Source organism: Schistocerca americana, chromosome 1, assembly GCF_021461395.2.
Source record: "Schistocerca americana isolate TAMUIC-IGC-003095 chromosome 1, iqSchAmer2.1, whole genome shotgun sequence".
NCBI classification, from domain to species: domain Eukaryota; kingdom Metazoa; phylum Arthropoda; class Insecta; order Orthoptera; family Acrididae; genus Schistocerca; species Schistocerca americana.
In genome coordinates, this window is record NC_060119.1 from 147,170,585 (window position 1) to 147,188,305 (window position 17,721).

Here is a 17,721-nt window from a genome sequence, read left to right on the forward strand (position 1 = left end):
CATCCAAATTAAGTATATCACTTCCCTCTAATATTGCAAATTATTTTCACCACACTCATTGTATCACATTTTGAAAATTTTTCTTTGACATTTGCATTATATAAATTATATTCTCATCAACTAGGCAGAAACGAACTGTATAGAACCGTTTTAAAAATTGTTAAGCATTAAATTCTCTGTAACCTTAGAGAATTTTTTATGTATTATGTTCTTTATATTATTTAAAAAAGCATTAACAACTGTATACCAATAAGATTGTAACAATGAGAAGTCTTTGCTTTTGGACTTAGAAGCATCCGACCTACCTTACATTTCAAGGCGGTGGATTACTCTGTACTGTTAATGAAATAAATAAATAACTGCCACATATCCAGCGAATGTGACTGTGTGACTGCTTCCAGTGATTGTTCGGAAATCGTGTAGTCCTAAAATAACGGATATTTCTTTCAATTTATACGAAATACGCTACGTTTGTGTATGTAGAGGATTAACTACCAGTCCCTACATCAATTATCGATCTTCCGCATACCTTCCTGCACTTCGCTACGGTTTTCTACCATCATTCGCAAACGGCGTCATGGATTTTCTGAAGTTACCCATTCCGGGTCATTTGTATGTATGAGTCAATCAGTGACGTGTTTCTAAGGTGTTGCATGACCTGCAGATAATTCTGTTCAGCGTCACGATCGTACTGAGTAATGCACAATGTTAACAGGAAATCTCCGGCATGGCACTTAATTAGTACGCAGATTGTTATACTTTGGCACTGTAGGTTAACTAAATTGAAGACGCTGCGTGTGAGTGCTACTCCGAGATGAGGAGGTTGGCACAGGAGAGGAAATAATGGACAATTGCATCAAATCAGTCAGAATACTGATGCAAGGTAACCGAATGGAAAAAGTTCTAGCACTGGAGCTCAAAGTGGTAACGTAAATAATAACTGTGCGAGCTACAGGAAATGGTAACGTTAGTGTATAATTAGCTCTTCGTTATCAGCCGAATGTAGTAAACAATTTTGAAAGGTATTCGTGGAACATATCGAGGTTCTAGGCGCGCAATGCGGAACCGCGCGACTGCTACGGTCGCAGGTTCGAATCCTGCCTCGGGCATGGATGTGTGTGATGTCCTTAGGTTAGTTAGGTTTAAGTAGTTCTAAGTTCTAGGGGACTGATGGCCACAGATGTTAAGTCCCATAGTGCTCAGAGCCATTTGAACATACCGAAATATTGATATTAATCCACGTTATTCATGAAAAAAATTTCTTAATCAAAGGCTACAAACTGTCGCTGATGCAATACTCTCAGAAGAACAGTCAGGCTTCAGAAAGGGACTTTTGTGTAATGCTAATATATTTATAATAAGATAAATTATTTAAAAAATCGGGAATTAGGCGAAACGCATTTATCATTTATTGATTTTGAGAAAGCCTTTGATAAAATAAAAAGGCCCCTCTCGCGGAAAATATTGGAGATAAAAGGTTTTTGCAAAATATGTTACTAATACTGTAAAGAGTCTGTGTGTAAATACAAATGTAGTTATAAGTACCGGTTCGAAAATGTCAACTGAAATTTTTGATAAATCATGATGTTCGACAAGGGTGCAGTCTATTTCCCACTTTATTCAATTTATATATTAACGACCTAGGCCGGCCCTGATGGCCGAGCGGTTCTAGGCGCTTCAGTCCGGTACCGCGTGACTGCTACGGTCGCAGGTTCGAATGCTGCCTCGGTCATCGATGTGTGTGATGTCCTTAGGTTAGTTAGGTTTAAGTAGTTCTAAGTTCTAGGGGACTGATGGCCTCCGATGTTAAGTCCCATAGTGCTCAGAGCCTTAACGACCTAGTTATGAAGTGGATAGATGAAATACACGTAGGAATTAAAATACGATATAGCATACTAGTGAATACTCTTTTATATGCTGGTGACCATATAATTATACAGGAAACAGAAGATAATTTACAAAGAGCGGTATACAGATTGAGCCGAAACGCAATATATTAACAGAGATAATGGCTTTCAAACGGAAGAATCCAGTCAAATCGAAAATAATAATAAATGAGAAAATTTTTAGAACAAGTATCCCATTTCAGTTGTCTAATAACCCAGAAGAGTTTAACTTCAATTGAAACAACTTTGGGGGAAAAACAGGAAGAGAAACAGAATTGAAATTCTTTATGTTATGGCTGTACCTACTCTTGTGTAAGGTTGTGAATCACGGACAGCAACAGAAAAAGAAAAGTGTCGTATACAAGTAGCGTAGATGGAGTTCATGAGATATGTTAGTGGCAGTAAGAAAATTGATAATATAAGGAATAACACAATAAGATAAGATTTAAAATTCTTTTTAGTTAATGACAAGATATTAGGTCTACAACTTTGCCTCCGCCGTTTTGCAGTAGACGGTAGTAGCGGCAAGTGGGGTTCAGGTGGTTGATCACAGGTGTAATACAATAAGCTTAGGCATCTGTAAACATAATGCCATAAAAATATTAGTCGATTTGTAATTGCATCATAAGGTTATTATCGGTTAAGTACGTCAACTTACGTACCCATTTCTCGCCATTTACGGGAAGTTTTAGTTTTCTGCTTTAACGTGAAGAAATATGTGGCTGTGGCTCTCAAAATGCTGGGTAAGACCAATGGCGAGGGAACTATTTGTGGAAGAAGGTGCAGAGAATGTATTCAACGCCTTAAGAATGGTGATTTTGATGTCGAAGACCAGCATGACTGTGGAAGACAAAACTTTTTCGTAGCTACTGAAACAGACGAAGACAGTCACAGGACATAATTATCGAAAGCAATTGATGCGTTAGAGCCCAGTACTGAAACACAAACGGCCACAATACAGCGACAGACACGTAAAGGTAATTATTCTGCAGGTCAGTGCTCGACCCCACGTTGCAAAACCCGTAAAAATATACACTAAAACGTGGAAATGAGAAGTCCTATCCCTCCCGCCGTATTCTCCATACGTTGCTCTCTCTGACTACCACATTTTTCGATCAGTGGCATACAGTCTGGCTGACCAGCATTTCCGATCATATGAACAAGTGCAAAATTCGATTCATGGATCCCCACAAAAGACACCCACTTCTTCCGCCACGGGATTCATATGCTATCCGAAAGATGGGAGAATGTAGTGGCGAGCGATGGGAAATACTATGAATCATAATTTTTTTTGTAAGTTTTTCACAATAAAGCCCCGAACTTCGAGAAAAAACGGCAGAAGCAAAGTTGTAGACCTAGTAGAAGAGAGTAGGATGAAATGGGAAAATCATGTTGATAGAATGACAGAAAATACGTTGCCAAAAAAAGGTAATGAATTATCGGCTGACAGGAAAGAGAGAACTGGGTAGACCTCATAAGGGATGGATGGATGGGTGGATGGATGGATGGATGGATGGATGGATGGATGGATGGATAGATGAATGAATGATAGAGAACGTAATAGGTGATTACAACAGCTAAACCTTGCAAGGGGTTGATAATGGTAATGATGAATGCACCTTCCTTTTTCAGTGCAATGTGGTGTATTATTTTATTTGTGTCATAGTGGATAATTATGGAAATGACGGGTAGGTGAAGGATGAAACGCTTAACCTACTCCTCTCGAGCACGAAGGAAACTATCCAACTTAACGTCAGACTGACTGTGAGATACGATCTTCCTTGACGAGATCCCGCCCAGCGTGCTGACGCACAGTCTATAATCAGGAACTACGGCGCCAACATTTCTATTCCAGCTCATGTGCGTTATCAACACTACGTACAGAGACGCGAAATTTAACTATTGTGCGGTTTTCACAGTGCCCTGCGTTTTCGCCCTAGGTACTCACTTACCTTTGTAGGTCACAGTAGACAAAGACACAGCAAAGGAACACAGTTTCGGTGATGGCGAGAATTCCGCATAGTCTTCGCCCCAAGAAAACTCAGGAGAGCAAATAGACTTGACTCACGAACAGTACATTCCACGACCACGATTACTGTGGAATTCGAATACGCAAGCCTCGGTTTGCAGTTTGCTATCTCTAAAAAGTAGTATTATAGTATTAATTTCATATATTTAAGATTATATATATATATATATATATATATATATATATATATATATTGCTGATTATCGGATTTCGCATAAGACAGGGTAGTGTAATGTTGATTGTCCTTACCTTTTGTGTTTCAGAAGTGTGGTATCGTGGCGGTAGCATCAGCAACCACGTCAGCCTTCAGCCGCGTCTGAGGCGCCTGCGTCACACGTAAGTATGTTTTGCTGCTACGCAATTCAGCAGTATATTCTGTTTGGTACTTATTATGTGCTACATTGTACTCATTGATGAGATGTGTTGTTTCTGCGTTTTTTATGATCTAATAGCAGCGACTGCCGGAACGCACCGTACGGAAACTGTAATAATAGTTTAAATTTTTTTGAGTCATCAGTCTTATGACTGGTTTGATGCAGCCAGCCACGAATTCCTCTCTAAATATTATATTAACGATTTTTAGGTTATGTCCATGGGCAACTGAATCAATGTGTATTGCATTTTGTCATACGTGTTTCACCTTAATTTACTGATGCATCTACTAAGAACTAAACTAAACTCCGTCCGAACAGACCTCGGAAGGCCCAACGGTACCGACCGATCGCCGTGTCATCCCCAGCCCACAGGCGTCACTGGATGCGGATATGGAGGGGCTTGTGATCAGCACACCGCTCTTCGTGCCGTTGTCAGTTTCTGTGACCGGTGCTGCTACTTCTCGATCAGGTACCTGCTCAAGTTGCCTCATAAGGGCTGAGTGCATCTCGCTTGCCAACAGCGCTCGGAACACAGAACGGTCACCCATACAAGAGCTAGCCAAGCCCGACAAAGCTTAACTTCGGTGGTCTCACTGCAACCGGTGTTACCACTGCGGCAAGGCTACTCGCATTGATGCATCAACAGTGACCTGAAATACACAGACATTCTCGAATGCAATGCATAATTTTTGTAATTCACTTGACACTATGCGATCAAAAGTATCTGTACCCCTATTAATGGACGTTAATATGGGGTGTGTCCATTCTTCGCCTATATGACGGTTTGAACTCTGCTTGGGACCCTTTCAATAAGGTGCCTGAATGCCTGTGGAGGAACAGCAGCCAATTCTTCCTCAGTAGCAAAAGAAGGCAGTGATGTTGGACGCTGGGGTCAGCAGGGAAGTCTGCGTTATAACTCATCCCAAAGGTGTTCGATAAGGTTCGTGTCGGGATTCTGGGAACGCCATTCCGCTTCAGGAATGTTAAGGTTCACAAACCGTAGCCTCACAGATGCTACTTTAAGACAGAATACGTTGGTGTGCTGATAAAAACTGTTCCTCCACTGTACGCAGTACACATTGATGTAAAATGTAATCGTATCCTCCCACATTTTGTGTTTTCTTATGCGCAATAAAGGATGACACTCAAATCACGGAAAATATTCCAGAGCCGTAGCACCACCTCGGCTACACTTCACTGTCGTCAGTACACTTGATGGCAGCTAACTTTCTCCTGGCATTCGCCAAACCCAAACCCTTCGATTGGATTGCTACAGCGTACAGCGTGTTCATTCCCGATCGCTCGTCTCTCGTCACAGCTGTCTAGTGGCTTCCTCCTTACAGCACCTCAAACGTCGATTAGCATTGAATACAGAACGTACAGGGTGTTTCAAAAATGACCGGTATATTTGAAACGGCAATAAAAACTAAACAAGCAGCGATAGAAATACACCGTTTGTTGCAATATGCTTGGGACAACAGTACATTTTCAGGCAGACAAACTTTCGAAATTACAGTAGTTACAATTTTCAACAACAGATGGCGCTGCGGTCTGGGAAACTCTATAGTACGATATTTTCCACATATTCACCATGCGTAGCAATAATATGGCGTAGTCTCTGAATGAAATTACCCGAAACCTTTGACAACGTGTCTGGCGGAATAGCTTCACATGCAGATGAGATGTACTGCTTCAGCTGTTCAATTGTTTCTGGATTCTGGCGGTACACCTGGTCTTTCAAGTGTCCCCACAGAAAGAAGTCACAGGGGTTCATGTCTGCCGCATAGGGAGGCCAATCCACGCCGCCTCCTGTATGTTTCGGATAGCCCAAAGCAATCACACGATCATCGAAATATTCATTCAGGAAGTTAAAGACATCGGCCGTGCGATGTGGCCGGGCACCATCTTGCATAAACCACGAGGTGTTCGCAGTGTCGTCTAAGGCAGTTTGTACCGCCACAAATTCACAAAGAATGTCCAGATAGCGTGATGCAGTAATCGTTTCGGATCTGGAAAATGGGCCAATGATTCCTTTGGAAGAAATGGCGGCCCATACCAGTACTTTTTGAGGATGCAGGGACGATGGGACTGCAACATGGGGCTTTTCGGTTCCCCATATGCGCCAGTTCTGTTTATTGACGAAGCCGTCCAGGTAAAAATAAGCTTCGTCAGTAAACCAAATGCTGCCCACATGCATATCGCCGTCATCAATCCTGTGCACTATATCGTTAGCGAATGTCTCTCGTGCAGCAATGGTAGCGGCGCTGAGGGGTTGCCGCGTTTGAATTTCGTATGGATAGAGGTGTAAACTCTGGCGCATGAGACGATACGTGGACGTTGGCGTCATTTGGACCGCAGCTGCAACACGGCGAACGGAAACCCGAGGCCGCTGTTGGATCACCTGCTGCACTAGCTGCGCGTTGCACTCTGTGGTTGCCGTACGCGGTCGCCCTACCTTTCCAGCACGTTCATCCCTCACGTTCCCAGTCCGTTGAAATTTTTCAAACAGATCCTTTATTGTATCGCTTTTCGGTCCTTTGGTTACATTAAACCTCCGTTGAAAACTTCGTTTTGTTGCAACAACACTGTGTTCTAGGCGGTGGAATTCTAACACCAGAAAAATCCTCTGTTCTAAGGAATAAACCATGTTGTCTACAGCACACTTGCACGTTGTGAACAGCACACGCTTACAGCAGAAAGACGACGTACAGAATGGCGCACCCACAGACTGCGTTGTCTTCTATATCTTTCACATCACTTGCAGCGCCATCTGTTGTTGAAAATTGTAACTACTGTAATTTCGAAAGTTTGTCCGCCTGAAAATGTACTGTTGTCCCAAGCATATTGCAACAAACGGTGTATTTCTATCGCTGCTCGTTTAGTTTTTATTGCCGTTTCAAATATACCGGTCATTTTTGAAACACTCTGTATATCCTATAAGGAGCTGCTCGACATTGTACTTTCGTTCAAAGTCTGTCCGCACAGTCATTGTGCTAGTTGGACTACTGGTGGGAATATAGAGCTCACTCGTGACACCTTCCGCTGATTTCACGCGAATTTTCACAATCACCGTCTGCTGTCTGTCGATACACGAGGTATGTCTGGTCTCTGTTTAACAGTGGTTGTTCCTTCTCGTTTGCACTTCAGTCACATCACCTTCAGTCGATTTTCGGAGCTTTAGAACAATTGCCGCATACGACGGAAAATAGGGAGAATACCGCCATGTTTCGGTGATACGCCTGCCTATGGCTGCAAACTTTCAGTTGCTTTCTTTTTCCAAGCGACAATTGGATTTTATTTATGTTTTTTCTTTGTTTTCACACATAAAGATATGAGAATGATGCAAATCTCTCTTTAGGGAAAGGAGACATTCTTTGCGGACTTCCGCGCGCTCGCTCTGTGCCCTGCATTTCCCGAAGACGCCGTTTGACGAGCAGTTTTAAAGCTAACTTTAAATACCTATGAAGAAGCGCCAAAGTTTAAAGTCGGGTGCAGTTAAAATCCAGTCGCTTGTTCATTGGATTTTAAGGTCACCTGCGTTTCCTAAACTGTTAAAGTAATTATGATATACAGGGTGTTACAAAAAGGTACGGCCAAACTTTCAGGAAACATTCCTCACTCACAAATAAAGAAAAAATGTTATGTGGACATGTGTCCGGAAACGCTTAATTTCCATGTTAGAGCTCATTTTAGTTTCGTCCACCTACGCTCAATGGAGCACGTTATCATGATTTCATACGGGATACTCTACCTGTGCTGCTAGAACATGTGCCTTGACAAGTACGACACAACATGTGGTTCAAGCACGATGGAGCTCCTGCACATTTCAGTCGAAGTGTTCGTACGCTTCTCAACAACAGATTTGGTGACCGATGGATTGGTAGAGGCGGACCAATTCCATGGCCCCCAAGCTCTTCTGACCTCAACCCTCTTGACTTTCATTTATGGGGGCATTTGAAAGCTCTTGTCTACGCAACCCCGGTACCAAATGTAGAGACTCTTCGTGCTCGTATTGTGGACGGCTGTGATACAATACGCCATTCTCCAGGGCTGCATCAGCGCATCAGGGATTCCATGCGACGGAGGGTGGATGCATGTATCCTCGCTAACGGAGGACATTTTGAACATTTCCTGTAACAAAGTGTTTGAAGTCACGCTGGTACGTTCTGTTGCTGTGTGTTTCCATTCCATGATTAATGTGATTTGAAGAGAAGTAATAAAATGAGCTCTAACATGGAAAGTAAGCGTTTCCGGACACATGTCCACATAACATATTTTCTTTCTTTGTGTGTGAGGAATGTTTCCTGAAAGTTTGGCAGTACCTTTTTGTAACACCCTGTATATGAAAAGTGACATCTGAGAGATCAATGTTTCAGAATAGTACTGAAATAAATTTGCCTTTAAACTTAGCGAAAATTAAAGCCACTTTCGCAAGGTGAACTTCATACAATATTCTTGGTGCAAAAACCGTTTGGGCCTGCAGCAAATTAAATATGAAATCAGTTGCGTATTATTTCTGTGTCATATATTTCCTAATTGACATAAAGGAGGCGGTAATCAGCTGTTATCAAAGCTGAAAGCAGAGCAAGTATAAAGAAAGAAACAGCAAAGAAACCGTTGGACCGGAGTCGAACTCACCCTCCACAGGATGTTAATCTGGACAGTAGTGTGCTGTACTGTTTTATTACTACGATATTTCAGTCGATGGTAAATTCATCTCGTCCGCCTTCCGAATACGATCTTTCCAACGGAGGCCCACCAGGGTGAGCGGTTCTGGGGTGAGATACCGGGCACCTTGTCCGCTCCTGGTAGCTGAGTGGTCAGCGTGACGGAATGTCATACCTTACGGTCCGGGTTCGATTCCCGGCTGGGTCGGAGATTTTCTCCGCTCAGGAACTGGGAGTAGTGTTGTCCTTACCATCATTTTTTCATCCCTATCGACACGCAAGTCGCCGAAGTGGCGTCAACTCGAAAGACTTGCACCAGGCGAACGGTTTACCCGACGGGAGGCCCTAGCCACACGGTATTTCCATTGCCGGGCACCTTAAACCATATCACCATTGAGTCTGTTCTCCGATCCCCATTCCGACCCTGTGCCCTCTTGGCTTCATACTTGAACAAGTCCTCGAACTGCTGTATCCTATCTAGGCTAATGCTATGTCCCTAATGCCTCAAATTTCACACTAGCATGGTGGCGAAGTAGTAAGAGAGTGGATTCATAATTGGGAGAACTGGTATTCAAATCCTCTTCATGACAGCCAGATTTAGGTTTCCCACGATTGCTCTAAATCGCAGAAGCAAGATTGTCAGTAAAGAGCGATCTGCGATCCGTTTTTTTCGATGGGTAGGGGGATGATTCAAGCTACACATTCGGCCAGCCAGATTTACATTTTCCTCAGTTTTCCTAGTTCGCGTAATGTAAAAAATACGTCGATATGACGTTTTCGCTCTAACCTTGCTTCCTTTAGAGGTCCGTGGCCCCATATAACCTCCGTCTCTATGTACATCGATTGACTGCATCTAGGTGGACGCCACAGCCTCGATAAATGCGAAGAAAGACAGCTTTTCCAGCAGACTGATAGTTTAAATAAGTATTTTATTCAGGACCACTAGCTTGTTATGTGCTTGTATTCATTTTCAAGAGTATAAATGGATATGGGCATATCATCCTCGTCTGTCAAAAACTCGCCAACTTTTTAGATACACGGTGTTCCTTTTATCTGATGGGGCCGCATGCGCGCCGTTGTTTGTCCGGCATCGGAACCGAATGGGTCCCGCGTCTCCCTGTTAATGCCGACTGCAGTACGCGTCATTCGAGCAGTGAAAGAAATACCATGAGTGTAGTAGTGAAGCATACAAACGGAACATTGAAGAGACCGAATTCGGGAAACGGGAACTCTGCAAGCGAAAACGGCTTCGTGCATGTTTCACAAAAGCTCATCTCGATGACGCTGCACACCGCCTGGAAAATTCACCTCAAAAGCCTCTTCGACGCAAATTTCTTGCACCTCTGTTCAGAAGCCTATGTTACTTGAGCTAAGGCACCATAAAGGAACAAAAAAATGGTTCAAAAAATGGCTCTGAGCACTATGGGACTAAACTGCTGTGGTCATAAGTCCCCTAGAACTTAGAACAACTTAAACCTAACTAACCTAAGGACATCACACACATCCATGCCCGAGGCAGGATTCGAACCTCCGACCGTACCGGTCGTGCGGTTCCAGACTGTAGCGCCTTTAACCGCTCGGCCACTCCGGCCGGCAAAAAAATGTTTCAAATGGCTCTGAGCACTATGGGACTTAACATCTGAGGTCATCAGTCCCCTAGAACTTAGAACTACTTAACCCTAACTAACCTAAGGACATCACACACATCCATGCCCGAGGCAGGATTCGAACCTGCGACTGTAGCGGTCGCGCGGTTCCAGACTGCAGCGCCTAGAACCGCTCCGCCACACCGACCGGCATAAAGGAACAGTAGTGCAAGAACTTAAACCTAATGATGCCGCTCACAGGGTTTGGTTTTGGAGTTGGCTGTTGAGACAAGTGCATGACGGAGAAATGGATCCTGCCCTAATTTTGTTTTCAGACGAGGCCAGGTTCCATTTGCAAGGGTATGTTAAAACCAAAAACTGTCGACACTGAAGTGCCGACGGACCTATTCTGCTTTATGGGGAACCCTTTTCATGTTCAAAAACAGGAGTATGGTGCATAATTAGTGGTGAAAGAATAATAGGACCAATTTTTTTTAAATAGCACAGTCAACAGTGAGAGATATATGCAATGCATTTTGCCACCGTTTTTTAAATGAATTGAGTGAAAGAGAACGAAACTTCGCACTTCTTCAGCAGGATTCGGCAAGGGCTCAGATGGGTAGCGTTCCTTTGATTGCAATTAATGATTTGTTTCTTGACAGAGTCATTTGCAACAACATCTCGCCCACTCACGGTCCCTATTTAATCACGTGCTATTTCTGTTTGTGGGGAGTAGTAAAGGATAAGTGTACACAACAAATCGACACGCGCCACAGGAACTCAAGGATAATAACCGCGAGTCAATTAATTCAATTCTCAAAGAAAGTTACATTGTGACGTGTATAATTTCTTGAGTAGATGTCAGAAATATGTGGAAAGCAATGGGAGGCAGTTCCGACATTTCGTTGCATGACATGCGCGAGTACAAAATTTATTTGGGTGCACACTGAAGGAAAAAAAAAATCGCAGCAACGAGGAGGACTTGCACGATACAAACGAAAGTTGGTAGGCGTGTTTCTATATCTGAAAGATCATGTCTACTCAAATTTCGCGTCCTTCACCCAGGAGTTGCGTAAGTAGCGTCACTATAAGGATGAAAATCAGGTTCGCTTTAAGTACATGTTGTAACGGACGTGAACGCTAGTTACCTTTGAGACTGAACGTGGTTAGTTGATTTTAGTCAAGAATGCCTGTAAAGCGGCAAAGACTCCATTTTGAACACCATTATGAACACCTCATTGAGTTTGAATGAGGTCGTATTAATAGGGCTACGAGAAGGTTTATCTTCCTTCTGCGGTATTGCAGAAATACTTCGCAGGAATATAGCCGCTGTACATGATTGCTGGCAGCGGTGATCACAGGACTGTACGGTCGCAAGAAGACCGGGATCTGAACGACTACGTGGCACTAACGAAAGGGAAGACCATCGTGTTCGGCCAATGGCTCTAGAGCATTGTACTTCGTCTACAGCAGGAATTCGGGCTGCAGTTGGTCCACAGTGACAGAACGAACTGTTACAAATCGATTACTTCAAGAACAGCTCAGGGAAAGACTCTTTATACCGTGCATTCAGCCATCGCCATTTGCGATGTCAACAGTGTGAAGCGAGAAATCATTAGAGGGCAGGGTGGACGTCTGTCGTGTTTTCCGATGAAAGCTGGTTCAGCCGCGGGGGCTACGATGATCGTGTGGTGCTTCCAAGCGAACCTCCCCATCGCACCCCCCTCAGATTTAGTTATGAGTTGGCACAGTGGATAGGCCTTGAAAAACTGAACACAGATCAATCGAGAAAACAGGAAGAAGTTGTGTGCAACTATGAAAAAAATAAGCAAAATATACAAACTGAGTAGTCCATGCAAAACATAGGCAACATCAAGTACAGTGTAAGCTCATGAGCGCCTTGGTCCCGTGGTTAGAGTGAGCAAGTGCGGAACGAGAGGTCCTCGGTTCAAGTTCTTCCTCGAGTGAAAAGTTTACTTACTTTATTTTCGCAAAGTTATGATCTGTCCGTTCGTTCATTGACCTCTCTGTTCACTGTAATAAGTTTAGTGGCTGTGTTTTGCGACCGCACCGCAAAACCGTGCGGTTTGTAGACGAAAGGACGTGCCTCTCCAGTGGGAACCGAAAACATTTGATCGCAAGGTCATAGGTCAACCGATTCCTCCACAGGAAAACACGTCTGATATGTTCTATGAGACACTGGTGACGGCATGTGAGTCACATGACAGGAATATGTTGTCGACCCACCTATGTTGTCCACTTGGCGAATGGGTAAAAAGATTCTTCTACCTTGTCCGATTTAGGTTTTCTTGTGGATGTGATAATCACTCCCAAAAAATGATGAAAACATAAGAGTTTGTCACATAAACTGCAACAAATGAATGCAACAGTTTCACAGTCGCACAGTTTTCCCTGTGCCTGTCAAAACATACGTTTTTAACGTTTTCAAATTTTTCCGTGTGTAGACCGTCAAACCCTGCATATGTCCAACCAAATCTGAACATGTCCTGGAATTTTGGAGAGCGAAGTTGTGTGTGAGTGCCTGAACTTTGATAATTGTCTGAAAATAAAAAATTAAATTTTTCGCTCGAGGAAAGCCTTGAACCAAGGACCTCTCATTGCGCAGCTGCTCACGCTAACCACGGGACCACGGTGATCCTGAGCTCACAATATCCTGTGATGTTGCCTGTATTTTGCATGCACGACTCAGTTTGTATATTTTGCATATTTTTTTCATAGTTCCACACAACTTCTTCCTGTTTTCTCGATTGATCTGTGTTCAGTTTTTCTAGGCCTATCCACTGTGCCAACTCATAACTAAATCTGAGGGAGGTGCGATGGGGAGGTTCCCTGTTAGGAGGAGGCCAACTGACGGCCTGCAACCAACCTGTCTGCGTGGTAGACACACTGGACCTACACCAGAAATTACGGTCTGGGATGCGATTTCGTATGACAGTAGGAGTATTTTCGTTGTTATTCCCCGCATCTTGACTACAAATTTGTTCCAAAATCTGGTTATTCGACCTGCTATGTTGCCATTCATGAACAGCATCCCAGGGGGTGTTTCCCAACGCGATAACGTTTGCCCGCATACCACTATTGTAACCCAAGATGCTCAACAGAGTGTCGACATGTTGCCTTGGCCTCCTCGATTACCAGATCTGTCTCCAATCGTGCACATAGGGGGCATCATTGGATGACAACTCTAGCGTCATCATCAAACAGTATTAACCCTCCATGTATCGAACGACCAAGTGCAAGAGGCATGGAACTCCATCCTATAAAGGAACGTACGACACCTGTAAAACACGATGCATGCACGTTTGCACGCAACATTCTGGCGGTTACACCTGTTATTAGTGTACCAGCATTTCACATTTGCAACGGCTTATCTCCCGCTTACACGAACCTGTGATCTTGCAGTGTTAATCACTCAAATGCGTTACGTAGACAGATGTATTACCGAAATTTCATTAGTCCACATTAATTATTTTTTTGTGTTGCGATTTTTTTCTGCCAGTGTGTTTTAAATTTAGTAGACGGGTGACAGTGCATCTGATTCGCGTAAAGCTGAAATACTAAACACCTTTTTCCAAAGCTGTTTGACAGAGGAAGACCGCACTGCAGTTCTTTCTCTAAATCCTCGCACAAACGAAAAAATGGCTGATATCGAAAGTGTCCAAGGAATAGAAAAGCAACTGAAATCACTCAACAGAGGAAAGTCCACTGGACCTGACGGGATACCAATTCGATTCTACACAGAGTACGCGAAAGAACTTGCCCCCTTCTAGCAGCCGTGTACCGTAAGTCTCTAGAGCAACGGAAGGTTCCCAATGATTGGAAAAGAGCACAGGTAGTCCCAGTTTTCAAGAAGGGTCGTCGAGCAGATGCGCAAAACTATAGACCTATCTCTCTGACGTCGATCTGTTGTAGAATTTTAGAACATGTTTTTTGCTCGCGTATCATGTCGTTTCTGGAAACCCAGAATCTACTCTCTAGGAATCAACATGGATTCCGGAAACAGCGATCGTGTGAGACCCAGCTCGCTTTATTTGTTCATGAGACCAGAAAATATTAGGTACAGGCTCCCAGGTAGATGCCATTTTCCTTGACTTCCGGAAGGCGTTCGATACAGTTCCACACTGTCGCCTGATAAACAAAGTAAGAGCCTACAGAATATCAGACCAGCTGTGTGGCTGGATTGAAGAGTTTTTAGCAAACAGAACACAGCATGTTGTTATCAATGGAGAGACGTCTACAGACGTTAAAGTAACCTCTGGCGTGCCACAGGGGAGTGTTATGGGACCATTGCTTTTCACAATATATATAAATGACTTAGTAGATAGTGTCGCAAGTTCCATGCGGCTTTTCGCGGATGATGCTGTAGTATACAGAGAAGTTGCAGCATTAGAAAATTGTAACGAAATGCAGGAAGATCTGCAGCGGATAGGCACTTGGTGTAGGGAGTGACAACTGACCCTTAATATAGACAAATGTAATGTATTGCGAATACATAGAAAGAAGGATCTTTTATTGTATGATTATATGATAGCAGAACAAACACTGGTAGCAGTTACTTCTGTAAAATATCTGGGAGTATGCGTGCGGAACGATTTGAAGTGGAATGATCATATAAAATTAATTGTTGGTAAGGCGGGTGCCAGCCGGTCGGTGTGGCCAAGCGGTTCTAGGCGCTTCAGTCTGGAACCGCGCGACCGCTACGGTCGCAGGTTCGAATCCTGCCTCGGGCATGGATGTGTGTGATGTCCTTAGGTTAGTTAGGTTTAAGTAGTTCTAAGTTCTAGGGGACTGGGACTGATGACCTCAGATATAAAGTCCCATACTGCTCAGAGCCATTTGCACCATTTTTAAGACGGGTGCCAGGTTGAGATTCATTGGGAGAGTCCTTAGAAAATTTAGTCCATCAACAAAGGAGGTGGTTTACAAAACGCTCGTTCGACCTGTACTTGAGTATTGCTCATCAGTATGGGATCCGTACCAGGTCGGGTTGACAGAGGAGATAGAGAAGATCCAAAGAAGAGCGGCGCGTTTCGTCACAGGGTTATTTGGTAAGCGTGATAGCGTTACGGAGATGTTTAGCAAACTTAAGTGGCAGACTGTGCAAGAGAGGCGCTCTCCATCGCGGTGTAGATTGCTGTCCGGGTTTCGAATGGGTGCGTTTCTGGATGAGGTATCGAATATATTGCTTCCCCCTACTTCTACCTGCCGAGGAGATCACGAATGTAAAATTAGAGAGATTCGAGCGCGCACGGAGTGTTTCCGGCAGTCGTTCTTCCCGCGAACCATACGCGACTGGAACAGGAAATGGAGGTAGTGAGAGTGGCACGTTAAGTGCCCTCCGCCACACACCGCTGGGTGGCTTGCGGAGTATAAATGTAGATGTAGCTCTTGATGTCTACCACCTACTGCGTCTTGCATGCGGTCGTAAGATACGTGGAACACCCAGTACTTACGAGGATGATGTGTCTACATCTATTTGTCCCCTGAAAATAAGCATATCGAAACTGTGGAAACTTACCTAGTAGAGGACTTATTCAGACGAGCAGCCAGATGGAAATGAAGCTGTCCTTTAAATTTCATAGACATCGTTTTACCGCGCCGCTCTTTCTGAGAATCTAGTGATGCTCTGTCGGCGGGCGCGCCGCCCACGTCATCACCGCGTGCATAAGGTCGCGCTGCCATCGCATACATTATTCACGACTCCATGATCCCGGCACAAGTGTACCGCCGTAGCAACGGCCCTCTTTTCGCCTCTTCTTTTTTTGCCGCGGTAAACGAAATGCCGCGTTACTCATAACTGCAGGTAACAAATCCCCCGTGTACATCACGGCAGATGGATGCTACAGGTACGTGGCTCCCGCATCGTGTACGTCTGTTTGGAGTTAAAATAAATATTTCACCGTCGCTTGATAGCGCGCTATAAAAACTTCAGCACGGCAGGTACTGTTATTTTCTCGCACCCAACGGATTTTTGTATTGCTTTTATAAGGGCGTAAATAGCAGACATTTTTTGTTGAGTCAAACTGACGCCAGAGATTTATCGGTTACGAATCCGTACCCGCTCGTAAACTTCCATGTGGAATTTATTTGTTCCAGAACCAACGAATGCATTTTGTGATACTGACGTAGCAGCATATTTAAATGAAGATGCAGTAAATGAAAAACTCGCCTCCTTCTCAAAGTACCCTCCTCATTGCTGGTATTGTCAGAATACTAGAGAAATAAGACTGGACGCCGGAATACGTTCTTACGCGGGGCAGGAGTAATTTGCTGTACTTGGATTTTCTATCGTAAGTGATGGAGCAAGAAAATTAACGTATCGTTTGCGATATCATTCAGCATTATTTCAGAATGTTAAGTGTATGTAAACTCAAATGTTACGGGCAAATTTCTTTTCGCAACTTTAAACATTAATTTCAAAGTGACTGAATTCTGCGACTATGAACAAATTTCGTTTTTGGCTATGAGAAACCACTTTGCCACCTTTTTCAAAGGATGTACGTATCGGAAACCGTACGTATCTTCATAATACTGCTCTACGGACATGTTTTCTAGAACAGTGTTTTGATTTACAAGTAAATAACTGGTGAAGGAGTCAATAACATCACGGTGCAGTTAGTGGAGACTGGGATAGTTCGTATAATTTTTTCAGTCGTTTTAGTAGAAAATGGTTTTAGACCTATATTAACGTGAAATACTTTATGACGCAGCACCATTATTACAGATTCACCGCATGTGTTCTACCTTACGCTCAGCTATCAGTAATATCGCTGATTGACATTACTTCTGGTTATGCACACTATTACTGTTTGCCACGCGATGGGACTTGTTGTTGCAGGACTGGGGTACGTTCTTATACTTAGTGTGACCTATTAAGCATTAATCAAAACTGTTAAATTTGTACTGTTGATTGTTGTTTACAACTAATTTGTTACGATATTATAGAAAAGTCTGTTTTGTTTTTACAGATTGGTGTTAATTTGTCATGACTTGTTTTGCTTCTTCGCTTTGTGTTTCTTTTGGCGTTGTGCCTCTGTCTGTCTTCTTTTTGTAATTTGTTATGCTGCCTTCACAAGAAAAATTGGTAGCAAGGAACTGCACGTAACTCAAAGCAAGTTGTTACCCCGTAACAACTAGCCTCATTCATCACCATTTCTT

At 43.5% G+C, this 17,721-nt stretch overlaps 1 protein-coding gene across 4 annotated transcripts in view; it reads left to right on the plus strand.

The window, feature by feature from the left end:
- The window catches only part of LOC124551307 (protein-tyrosine sulfotransferase-like), a 911,580-nt gene that overhangs the window by 206,401 nt on the left and 687,458 nt on the right, over positions 1-17,721 (plus strand). For 3 of the 4 annotated variants that reach the window (XM_047126327.1, XM_047126332.1, XM_047126319.1), the window contains exon 2: positions 4,179-4,251. The exons of the other annotated variant lie outside the window; for it this stretch is intronic. The gene's annotated coding sequence lies outside the window, so the exon portion shown is untranslated. The remainder of the gene's footprint in view (positions 1-4,178; positions 4,252-17,721) is intronic. 4 annotated transcript variants of the gene reach the window in all.